The 12641-nt window shown below is 43.1% G+C and overlaps 1 protein-coding gene across 2 annotated transcripts in view; it reads left to right on the forward strand.

Annotated features, from left to right (window-relative positions):
• Positions 1-4473: 4473 nt before the first annotated feature.
• MRAS (muscle RAS oncogene homolog) overlaps positions 4474-12641 on the forward strand; it is a 62580-nt gene continuing 54412 nt past the window's right edge. The window contains exon 1 of one of the 2 annotated variants that reach the window (XM_081946233.1): positions 4474-4620. The gene's annotated coding sequence lies outside the window, so the exon portion shown is untranslated. Of the gene's footprint in view, positions 4621-5438; positions 5734-12641 lie in introns of those variants that run through there. The other variant, XM_081946234.1, reaches the window with a different exon arrangement.

Raw genomic sequence — 12641 nt, forward strand, 5'->3', positions numbered from 1 at the left:
ATTCTCCATAATGTCAGCATGCTTTACTTCGGCAGGTTGGTTAGGTCACTGCTGCATCCTGTCCATTTTTCCTAATATGGCCATTCTCTTGTAGCCTAAATCACGGCGGCAAAGTTTAGGTCAGCTTCACCTCCCCCATTTCTGGGGAGGAGCTTGCTAGCAACAAGGTAGCGGGGGGGGGGGAGAATAATTAGGAAAGCAGGTGTCTCTAACTCACCACTTCAAGACATGCTTCACCCAGTCCAGCCAAAGGGGGATCCAACCAGGATGGCATTGTTCAAGGTGCAAGACAATATGGCCACTTTGGGAAAGAAGGGCACAGGCTGGAGGCAGGAGGGTTGCAGGTTCGTATAGCAGACCTTCCCAGCAAGGGAATTCACCTCTAGATACAAAGGATGTGATACATATGTCTATGTAGATTCTCAATCATCTAGGTCACGGGTGTCAAACCTGTGGCGTCATGTTGCCGTCATGTGATGTATCACGATGTTTTTCCTCTTTGAGGAGCTGGGGTGGGTATGGTCTGTGCATGACACATCTGGCCCATGGGCCACCAGTTTGCCCCCCCCCCCCGATCTAGGCCATGTTTGTCCCAAAGGTGCTTTTCCAAAAGGCAACTGGATTTTCTTGGGTTTTTCCCTTGAAAACATTTCGTTTCTCATTCAAGAAGCTTCTTCAGTTCTTCAGAACCTTCTTGCACGAGAAGCAAAACATTTGCAAGGAAAAAACCAAGAAAGCCCAGTTGTCTTTTGGAAAAGCAATTTTGGGACATCTGACAGATATGCTCTCCTGATGTCATCTGAAGCTTGAACTCTGGAGAGCTCTCCATCAAGGCTGTTGCTCAGCCAGCACTCAGGACCTGCCCTCAGAAGCTGTCCTCAATCAGCATCAGCATCAGTGAGTCTTAGCTCAAGTTTGACTTGAAGGCCCCAAAGTGTCAGGTTTCTCAATTAATTTTAACTGGAAAACACCAAATGCCAATTGCTTCTTTTTCCTCTTCTTCTTCTAGGGCAGAATGTATTTATTTAATCCATTTTAGCCTGCTTTCCATTAAAATCTGAAGCTGAACTAAATTTGTGCTAATTGCAGCTTCTTATAAGAGGGTGACCTGTGCCAAATTGAAGACAAAACATTTTCCCCCCTTTGAGAACTGCTAGTATAATTTTTCTATTTCTTGCCAGAATTGGAAATAATTTTCAGGCATTGCTGCATCTTCTGAAGAGACAGATTCTGCCAAGTTTCAGATGATTAAGTTCAAAGGTTTTATGTTGCTATTCCACAACAATCAAACCAAATATTGGTGTTCTCCTGAAATGAGAAATGCTGCCCTATTAGTTCTCTGCCACTGGGAAGGGGCAAAAAAAAATCTGCTTTATAATAAAATGTGTTTTTATTTCAAAAATATTATGCTTAGTTGCATAATGTAACAGTCTTCAGTTTCAACTCACTAGAGCAGGGGTGTCAAACTCAATTTCATTGAGGGCCGCATCAGGGTTGTGTTTGACCTCGAGGGGCGGCATGCTCAAGGGGGCATGGCGACCATGACATCACTCATATTGGGGGCACCCAAGCGCTCTGCCAGTGAAAATGGGCTTTTCGACCCCGTTTTCGGCCGCGACGGCCTCCTGCAGCCCTCTGCCAGTGAAAATGGAGCTTGGGGGGGACCGCACACCTGAACCTCATTTTCACTGGCAGATGGCTGCGTGTGGCCCTTCTGAGCTCCAGTCTCACTGGCAGAGGCACCGCGGGCCGGTCCTTTACTGTTTCCAGGATGGTCCCGTGGGCCAGATCTAAGCACCCCACAGGCCGGATTCAACCCACAGACTTTGAGTTTGTTAGCCCTACACTAGAGGCTTTTGGATCAATGGAATGAAAAGATATCAGTGTTTCAGCCTTTGGGCTAATGAACTGGTGACAAGCTGCGTTAAGACCCTGGTTAAAGATGTGAAGGTAATCAGACACCAGATCAAGTCCTCTAAAGTATAATGTCATTAAAGCCAAGTAGCAACATTCTTTTTGAAAATTCTTGTGCCACACTCCATCAAGTATAGGAGAAGAAGAGGAAGAAACTGGGGCAGAGTCAAGAGAGGACAAAGCCTAGAATTTTTATATTCCCACAAATGGTCCAAGTCTAGCCCCCTTGAATTCCATTGACTCTTATTTAATTTAATGGTCAGCCAATTTAGGACTGACTATTACATGAGTAGATTCTTGTGTACAGGCTTAAGCAATAAATCGTCTTAACTGAGGCTTAACATTTAGTCCTCATTCTCTGCACCTGACATCAAGAGGTTTTTAATTCTGTTTTACTCTTAGATTGACCATTACAACCACAGAAAGCCTAGAAATTCTACCTGAAAGCATTCACAAGCACTGACATTACTGTGTCTGGTAAGCCGCAATCAGCTGGATTCAGATATCACACTAAACCGTCCATTATCATCCATTATTTTAAAACACAATATATTGAGCCAAACCAAACATACCATGTAATCGATTTAGCATGATGCCTTCCCATCTAATAGATAGTATAAGATTAGGCCTTAACTCAAGGTCGGTTCTTTCATAGATTATATTAAGGTGATTTCTTGGCAATAATGTAATTGCTATCACCATCTTTCAGAGTTTTTTCATCTTCCCAGTCTAGTCTATATTTCAGAGATTTCCCAATGTTCTCATATCCAGGTTGTTGTTTTTTTTCAAAGGAAGTGGTTGATTGACTGCTTCCACTTGTTTATAAGTTTATGCTGAGTATCTACTGATAATTAGACCCACAGTTAGTCCATTAGCATTATTCTCACATGATGGGGAATTAGATGAATAATGTTGACATATCTGAAGCCATTTCGTAAGATCATGGTTAGGATATCATTTAAGTTAGGTACTTAAAGGATCATTAAATGGATAATCCCAGTGCCATGAACCAAATAAAATTTTATTATAATCCCATTGCTTCTTCCTCATTAGTAGCCTCATGGTAAGAAGCCGAAAAAATATTTCTTTTGTTTCCTGGTAAGGAGAAAAGTACCTAGACTTCAACCTCAACAGTTCCCACACTCTTCTTTTATAATACAGGTAATTAGTGACTATTTGAAGTTACAACAGCAGTGAAAAAAGTGACTTATGACAATTTTTTACACTTATGACTGTTGCAACATCCCCATGGTCCAGTGGTGGGATACAACTGGTACGCCCCGGTACGGGTGTACTGGTGCCTGCTGGGAGCACCAGCTACCGTTCCGGTACGGTGCTCTGGAGGGCCCACCCACCCACCCACTCTCCTTACCGCTACTTGAGCCGATCGGGGCATCTGCGCAATGCTCTGCTGAGCAGCTGGAACATCGTGGGCGGTAGGTACGCATGAGCGTGCTGCGCACATGCACATGGTGGGCACCCAGCCCCATTGCACCGTACCAGTTGCACCGGAATCCGGAACCCACCACTGTCATGGTCACATGATTTAGATTCAGATGCTTGACAACTGACTCACATTTATGACAGTTGCAGTATCCTGCGGTCATGTGATCACCTTTTACAACCTTCTGACAGGCAACGTCAATGGGCAAAACCAGATTCACTTAACAATCGTGCTACCAATTTAACAACTGAAGTGATTCACTTAACAAATGTGGCAAGAAAAATCATAAAATGGGGGCGAAGCCCACTTAACAAACTTCTCACTTAGCAACATAAATTTTGGGCTCAATTGTGGTGGTATGTTGAGAACTACCTGTACAAAAGGAATTAAGGATAGGAAGTCCATGCTAGATTTGAAGCCTGAAATAAACCCTGATTTGGAACAACGCTAACTTGAACGGAACATAGCTATGAATACTTGACAACAGGCTTCGTTTTGCTCTTTGGCCTTCATTAATATCCTTCCTGGTCATTAAGACAGGATGGCCAAGCGATCACCCCATCTTAATGCAAAGGTTGTGCATCACCTTAGGAGAAAAGCAGACCTCCCTCGCTTACAAAGCCTGCTTGACAAACGCCTTCACCCAGCCCACTTATAAATAACCAAATAGGGGGCTCTTTTCAACAAAGAACTCAAATCACCTCCAAAGCCTCAAAGCTCATTAAATCCATCTTAAAATCAGGCAGGACTGAACCATTTTCTACAAAAGAGGACGACCTGCTCTCTTGTGGGTCCCAGGGGAGGGAGGGAGAAAGGGATGGAAGGACCCTTTCGTTCTCACGTAATTCACTAATGACCAGAGCACCATTGCCTCCCTCCTTTACAATAAGCCCGCTCGAAAAAGAAAATCAACCTATTCCCCCCACCCGCCTCCCGTACCCCGTTCTTGGGGGCGCGTGGGGGGGGGAGGCGGTGTTACGAATAAACAGCATTGGGCTACAATTTGCAGAGCGCTTCTTGCTCGGCCGAGGATGCTGCGGCTTTAAGAGAAGCGAGCAAGGCTGATTGGACCTAAAGGAGAGGAGGAGGGAAGGGGAAGGGGGGAAAGGGGAGGAGTGAACGGCGACCGCGGGGGAGAGAAAATGGGCATCTTTTCTGGGCTTCTCCGAAGGGATGGATGCGATTTAGAAGAAAGAGGCGCCCGCTGGAGCTAGGCGGGGGCTAGTCCCTGGGACCGGCAAGCGAGCTTGGTCAAAGCGAGGGTGAGTAACACGCGCTGTGGCATTAAGAACTTCGCTCAGGTCCGTCCTGCTCGTGTAAACTGCCTTTCTGCTTCTCTCCTCGCATTTTGTTTCTTTTTTTTTCTTCCTCACAACTCTGGTAAGACCTTCTATGGTTGAGAAATCTAACAAAACCTACATTTCGCAACTCTTCCGCAACTTCTTCGGTAATAGTCTTCGGGCTTGCGAGTTGATCCTCTCTTTTTTTTCTCCCTCTCTCCCTCTTCCCCTCCCTCCCTCTCTCCTTTTCCCCTCCCTCCCTCTCCTCATATCCCTCTCTTTCCCTCCCCCTCTGTCCCCTTTCCCCTCCCTCCCCCATATCTCTCTTCCCCTTCTCTTTCTCTCCCCCTCCCTCCCCTCCCTCCCTCCCTTCCCCATATCCCTCCTCCCCCTCTCTTTCTCTCCCCCTCTCCCCCATATCCCTTTCCCTCCCTCTTTTTCTCTCCCCCACTCCCCCTTTTCCCCTCCCTTCCCCATATCTCTCTTCCCCCTCTCTTTCTCTCCCCCTCTCTCCCTTCCCTCCCTCCCCCATATCGCTTCCCCCCCTCTTTTTCTCTCCCCATCTCCCCTTTTTCCCCTCCCTCCCTCTCCCCTCTTCTCCCCCTCCCCTCTCTTTTCACGTCAACTAATCATTCCTGCGCTTACTCTCCCGTAATCGTGATGCCTTCGGCAGTATTCTCGAGGCAACCCATTTCGGCCGTCGGTGTTGGGCAGTGCCGATCTTTCGAGCTGCACTTTTTCAAGAAAAGGCATTTGTTTTGGGTGGGTTTTTTTAAAGACCCCGATGCAAATAGCGCCTCAGAGGACAAAGCCTCGTAGGGGAGCGCGCTGGATGTTAAGGTGGGAAAAAAATCAGCCTTTCGAAACGGCGCTTCGTGGCACAAAACAAATTCGAATTCAGGGACGGTCGTTGTAATCGATCGCGGGTCGCATGACTGGGTTTGGAACTTGGGAACAAGACGGACAATCTGAACCTGCTCAGGTGTGAAGGGAGGAGAATAGACTTGGGAAGAAAAATAAATAAATAATGCCTAACAAGTGGCAAAGTGATGAGAGGAAGCTGGCCAAATCCTTACAAATGTAGGCAAATGAGGGGTAAGGATGTTTCCTGGGATTAGGATTTATGCAGGTACCGGTAACAAGTTGTTAAGAGTTGGTAGTAGACGGTACAGCCATTCAATTTATTTGCTGTAAGCTTAAGGAAAAAGTTAATGCTGATAACAGACAATTGAAAAGGCAGATATTTCGCTATTTCTATGGTTAATGATATGTAAAAGAAGCAAAACTAATCCCCTGAAGATCCTCTGACATAATGGAGCCCGAATCCTTCCACGATTATCTCTTATTCCTGAAGGTACTGGTATGATTCTTGTGCCTTTGTGGGCCAGTTGTGAGCCTAGCATAGCCAGTCTAGCTGAACATTTGAAGAAATGAAAGCAAATGTCTCCGGATGAACTTTGCTTCTCCAGAGGTTGCATGCAACTTGGCTCTTGAACGTGATCATGTGATGCCTTTGCCACATAGCTAGCTTGCAACACTGGGGAGAGAGGGGCTTGCTTTACATGTGACAACTTTCCAACACCAAGACAACTTCCATTTCACAAGGGAGAACGTCGTGTTCTGTCAAATCTGTGTGCTTTCGTCACCTGTGGGGGTGTTGATCCAGAGCGTGGAAGTTGTCATCGGGCTGTTAACTGTATATTTCAGCCTGTTTTGTGATAAGTGCAGTGCAGTGTGAAAGGTGCTGCAACTGGAAAGTGTGGTTAAAAAATAAAAATAAAAGAACCGTGCCAATTGCCATACACCATGTAATGAATTATGCAGGGATTTACACCCTCCAAATTCTCAGCAGATGTGTTCAGCTTGCAAAACTGTCACTGAATCCATGCTGACATAATACTAAAAGAACGCTGGAAATGTTATTTCTTCCTTGGCTCTTGGTGTGCAAAGTACTGGGAACAGCAAAAAGGAGATGGATTCTGTGTTTGTATTATGAAGAGATAAGATTCAGCGTATATTTCATACTTCTCCATTAATATATCTAATTCTCTTGCTGAATTTACATCTTAATATGAATCTTAGTAAGCAAACTCATCGGGAGTTGGAAGAAGGAAAGTTATTGATGCTATTGTTATGTGTTTTGCAGTACACGCTTCCACAATGTAAAATATTGAATGTTATTCCAAGGGACAGGAAATAGATGGTGGAGTATGCGAGTCGCATACTGTAAAATGGCTTGCTTTATTCTATTGTAGCTTCTTCTGCAAACCCAGGCATTGTGATCTATAAAACCAGGTTTGTGTCTTACTGTGTTTCAGACCAGCAAACTGGTTTTATTAATAACAATGATTTTTAAAAAAAACCAAGGTTTAATAAAATGTGCAAATCTAGTCCTTGTGGGGCTCCAGGAGTATAAATTGCTGCCGTTATAATCAATAACAGATTAAGTGTGTATTAAAGAATACAAGAGGAGAGGGTCCTAAATGAAACTTTGGATTCCCAAGACTATTCCCCTTAAATAGATTCAGAGAGAATGACTTCCGAAATACCATAGGAAGACTGCATATAAGCCAGTGGTGGGATTCACTTACCTTCCCTATCAGTTCGCAAATGTGAGTGCACTCACTGCATCCGCGCATGCACACCACCCTCTGCACATGCACAGTGCCTGCACATTATGTTGGGGTGGGTGGGCGGAGCCTCCCCCAGCCGCCACTACCGGTTTGCCCTAAACCAGAGACAACCGACTGAATTCCACCTCTGATAAAAGCCCTTTTCTATGCAATTATTCTATCGTTGATTTAATGATTCTGTGATTTAATGATTCTGTAATTTATTTATAATAATTCTATAGTTATTCATCTTATTCATTATTTATATGTAAATGGGCAGAATTTTGGTTATGTTCTATAGTAGACTAGTTCTTAAACAGGGGAGATTAGCCCCAAAGGGGTAATTTGAGCATATCCTAGGGCTAATGGACTAATGTTTAATTGCTTGTCTGTGAATTGAGGATCCAGTTTATTCATGCTTGAATAAAACAACACTCTGGGTTTTGTGGTAATGACCTTATTTGAGACTGAGGACAGGAGTAATTGAATCAAACAATTTAAGAACCATTGTTCTAAACTGAGCTTTGACTTTTCTGAATTGCACATCCAAACCATAGTTCCTGTTCTATGCATTACTTAGTTGAGATGCAAGAAATCTTAAGCTGGTGCCTTTGTCAGAGAAATGCATGTTTCATTCAGACATGATTATTGTTATCTTTGGGACCATCTGATCCAGGAAGAGTCTGCCCCTCTATTCCACAGAAGCCAAGAAAGTGGGCTGAGAATCTCTCCCCTGGGAGAGCTTAAGGGTGACCGAATCAAAATTCAAAGTTCAGAGAGCATGTTCTTTTAAAGGGATGTTGGGGCTGGGAGTGCAAAGTATTTACTTAGCTGAGAAGTCATGTGGCTGGTGTTAACTTTGTTGTTTTTAATGCTTAACCATTTATTGTGGTATGTGATTTTTTTTTACCCTATTGTGAACAATTTAGAGCCATTCACTGGAGGTAGCATACATGTTCTGGTATGTATAAATAAACATTTATGCCTAAAACCAATCCAGCATGAAAACCAGTAGGTTTTAGGTAACAATTGAGGTGGGAGATGTAGATCAGAGACACTCAGATTCAAGTCTGTTCTCAACCACAAAGTCCACCGGATAATTTGGGCCAGTTATTTTCTCCAATTTTCAGTTTCAAACATTATTAGTAGTCCAATCATAAATAGCCAAAATAGTCAAGGAATGGCTAAATTGATAAGGCTGAATCTGAATTCTCTCCCATTCAAAAATGAGGGATTTTTTTTCGAGCTTCAGTTGAATTATGTACTGTATAAACCCTGTTTTAATTATGGTCTGCTACATATTATTAGATGGATTCACTCATCATGCTTAGAGTGTTAACTATGGTTTTCCAAATTGCAGTGGCTGGGATCACGCTAAGCCAAAACCAAAGAAACCTACAATGTTGTTAGTTGTGAAATTGTGTCCAACCCATCGTGACCCCATGGACAACGTTCCTCCAGGCCTTCCTGTCCTCTATCATCCCTCAGAGACCATTTAAGCTCATACCCACTGCTTCGGTGACTCCATTCAGCCATCTCACTCTCTGTTGTCCCATTCTTCTTTTGCCCTCAGTCTTTCCCAGCATTAGGCTCTTCTCCAGTGAGTCCTTCCTTCTCATTAGGTGGCCAAAGTATTTGAGTTCCATCTTCAGGATCTGGCCTTCTAAAGAGCAGCCAGGGTTGATCTCCTCTAGGGCTGACCGGTTTGATCCTCTTGCAGTCCAAGGGACTCACCAAAGGCCTCAATTCTTTGGTGCTCAGCCTTTCTTATGGTTCAATTTTCATAGCCATACATTGCAAATGGGAAAACCATAGCCTTGACTATACACACTTTTGTTGTCAATAGGACTTACCAAGATGTGTCATTATCAAGCATGCAATATACTAGAAATTACTTAGAAGTACATCTCAATTTCATACCAGTATCGTGGGTATTTCCTTAGGGAATGAATATTTTGTTTTTGTTTTGTTTCTTGCTTTATTTCTTCTTGGCTGTAGGAGGGAGTTCATTTTCACCTTATCTCCTCCCTTGGTTCTTCCCACCAAAAATAGAAGTCAGGTAGCATAAGCGATTCAGCCTCTTTCCAAATAGGGATCCCTATTTTAGGTCTCTGTTTTAACTATGATCATTTCATAAATTTAAAATGATAAATCGATCTCTGCGATTATAGTTTCAGTGATTATTAGTACTTGAGCTTTGGGCTTCTGGAGAAGTCTTATGTGGCTATTGAAATCTTTTTTTTAAAGTAAGTGAGTCATGTTTTTAAGTAGTCTCACCCATCTGCGTCTTAGTAAAATAGAGCTTTAATTTTGCATAATGGGACTCTGCATTGATGTCCCAAATAAACAAGCGTATGTCCTAAACAGTCCAAACAACAACCATAAGGTCCTGACCCTGAAATTGTACTTGTCTGTACTGCCTTGAAATCAATAAGCTTTTTGCAGGGTGCAAAGGACCCGTGTGTGCTTAATTGGGACCTCAGATAAATGCTTTTTAGAGACACTGGCAAGAGGGGAGAATGAAAATATGTATGTAGCAGCTTTGCTTCCTTCACTGACTTGATGCTCACTTTCAAAATCAAATCGGAAAGGAATCCTCTGTGTACATAAAATTGTGTCTTGCACAACTGTGCCTCCTGCCTGGGGTCAGCGGAGTCAAATATTCCATAATACTGGTAAGTAGGAACAGTTTGCATTAAGTGTAGGCAGAAAAAAAATGTCAACCCTACTGAACAATGAGGCTGTGAACATTACACTGGACACATAACTAACTTATAATGTCGCTAGAGGCTCTTGAGAATGAAATTTGTAATGCAAATCAAGTTTGGAAGAGGCATGCTTTATTTTGCAGTTCTGGCTGCATATAGCCTTGTCACCCTAGTACTAATTTGGGGGTGAGCCATCTATGCTTTGCTCTGGCTATTTTGATACATAGTCTTAGATCAAGGAATGCACACAATTATAATGCACACAACTCAAATGGTGCTGCAGTGGAGAAATGAGCCGGATTGTTGGTCCATCTATGCTTGTGCAGTCTGTTGTGATTAAAAATATGTGTCCCAAATCTTGGGTTAACAGTTCAACAGTATAAGATTTCATCAAAGTAATGTATGCATATTGATGCTGCAAGATCCTCCCTTTCACACACACACGGGACATTACAACACAGGTAGAACATAAGTGGGTTTTGCAATATGTTCTGTCCATCGACTATCCCCCATCTCTTCTGGGTGCATCACTGCATGCAACACATACTCTTTTCCTGAGAAATCAACACTGGAAATTTGGATGCCTCCCTGGGGGGAAAATGAACAATATAAATAGGATAAGAGGATTCCAAAGCTATGTGAATAATGATGAAACCATGGAATTCTTCTACTTAAATCATATTTCTTTACACAATGATCTATGGAGAAAGACTACTTCCTCAAAGCTGATGCTCCTCACCCCCTCAAATATCTGGCAACTAAATAGTTTGCCAACTGTTCTTAAACCTTAATCTCTCCAATATGAGTAGGAGCTTATGAAATTCCAAGATCTGAAGGCTTTCCAAACAGTAAATTCTTTACATGTTTCCTTGTTTCTCAGCCTTCTGAACATTGACTCTTTTTATTTATATGTATTAATTCTAATAAAGTAGATGAAGTTGTTACATTCCCATGTATAAAGAAGAGATTACTTAGGGATAGTTTGAGTAAGGGGTGGGTCAAAGACCAACTCAGATGACCATATTTTAGACAGGAATGGCTGATAAAGCTTAAAGCCCAAGAGCACATGTTTGAAGACTGAATGTTGACATGAGCACCTGTGTGACCTGCATGTTAATCAGCTCCTTTGGATGCAGGTATTAGGTTTGATAAATCCAACAGGCAGAGTCTCAAGAGGGGGCATTCAGTATGCAACCCTCACAATACTAAGTCAGTATTTTCCTAGTATCCCATATGACTGGCTGCCATGCTGGCTAGGACAGCTGGCAACTGAGGTGTCTGCAATGTTTGAAGTATCGTACATTGTGCACTTCTTCCTGGAATAAACGGTATCTTATATTTGAGAATCCAAAGGAGCTACTCTGATTCCATAATCAACACTTTGTATTTTCCAACTAGTCATGATTTTATTCTATATAGTTTGTTAATACTTAAAACCAGTGACGTGCAGTCAGGGGAGGCAGAGCCTCACCGCTCTCATCATGAAAAGAAAAAAAAGAAAAAAAATTCTCCCCTTTTCTCTTTCATCTCTTTCTTGCGCGTGCAAGCAAAATACCCTAGGATCACGGTGGCGGGGACAGCAACTTCTGCTGTGCTGCAGAGAAGAGCCACGCTGTGCTCCTTAGCTCGCGCTGATCTGAGGCTGGCGCTGAGGAGCCTCCTGCACATGCAGTCCCAGTCCCCTCCTTTCTGAGCCAACATGAAGAGGGCCCCCGTCTCGTGCTGATCTGAGGCTAGCACTGAGGAGCACAGTGTGGCTCTTCTCCGCAGCGCAGCGGAAGGAGTTGCTGTCCCCACCACCGTGATCCTGGGGTATTTTGCTTGCACGCTTGCAAAGTTCAAAGTTGTCACAGTCCTCCCTTCATGATGATCATTTGATGACGTCACCAGGCTCACCAGCCATAAACCTCACTGCACATCACTGCTTAAAACAGGAATCACATACAGGAACAGGAACCTACTACATCAACAGTGGCTCTAATGATTCTCTATACATTATGAGTGAGTGGGTGAGTGAGAGATTGTGATGACATTTAAAATTCTTCCCAACAAATAAAAATTGCATAAAGATCTTTTTCTTGATTTATTTGGGACAAGATAGAACTTCACAACTGCCCCTTTTCTCCCAATCTGCTCATGCACACCAAAAGAAGTTTCCTTCTAACAGTCTCAACCTAATCATGTTAACAATGCAAGGGTGGGGCTGCCACAGAGGCACAACATTAGACATTAGAAAATCAAAGCTGATGAGTTCTGTCTGCCCAAGCAGTTGGACGCCTGTCCCATCACACGTAGACTTGCACTTCTATTTGGCAGTGAATGTTTGTGATCTAAGTGGATAGCATGACATGATGAATAATCATCTGAGCTGGCACTGTGCCTTGTGGATTTCCCTGCAGAAGATATGGCAAGAAGAGGAGGGATGTGTGGAACACAAATTGTTGTGAGTTTCTTTAGACCTTTCTAATGTTCTCTGGGATATAAGCCACAAACGTGGGTGCTCAGATCACCCAATCTGTTTTCAGGCTCAATCCAGAACTAGAAAAATAGACTAATTTGGTATTGATTATTCTCGGGCATTGTGATCCCACTTCAGGGTCAAATTTATTTTGACGTTTGGAATAAAAAAAAAGAATGAGTCTGTCACATAAAGCATTCTTTATTTTTATTTTATTTTCCATCA

This window comes from Natrix helvetica (genome assembly GCF_964273705.1).
Source record: "Natrix helvetica genome assembly, chromosome: 1".
In the NCBI taxonomy this organism is placed as follows: domain Eukaryota; kingdom Metazoa; phylum Chordata; class Lepidosauria; order Squamata; family Natricidae; genus Natrix; species Natrix helvetica.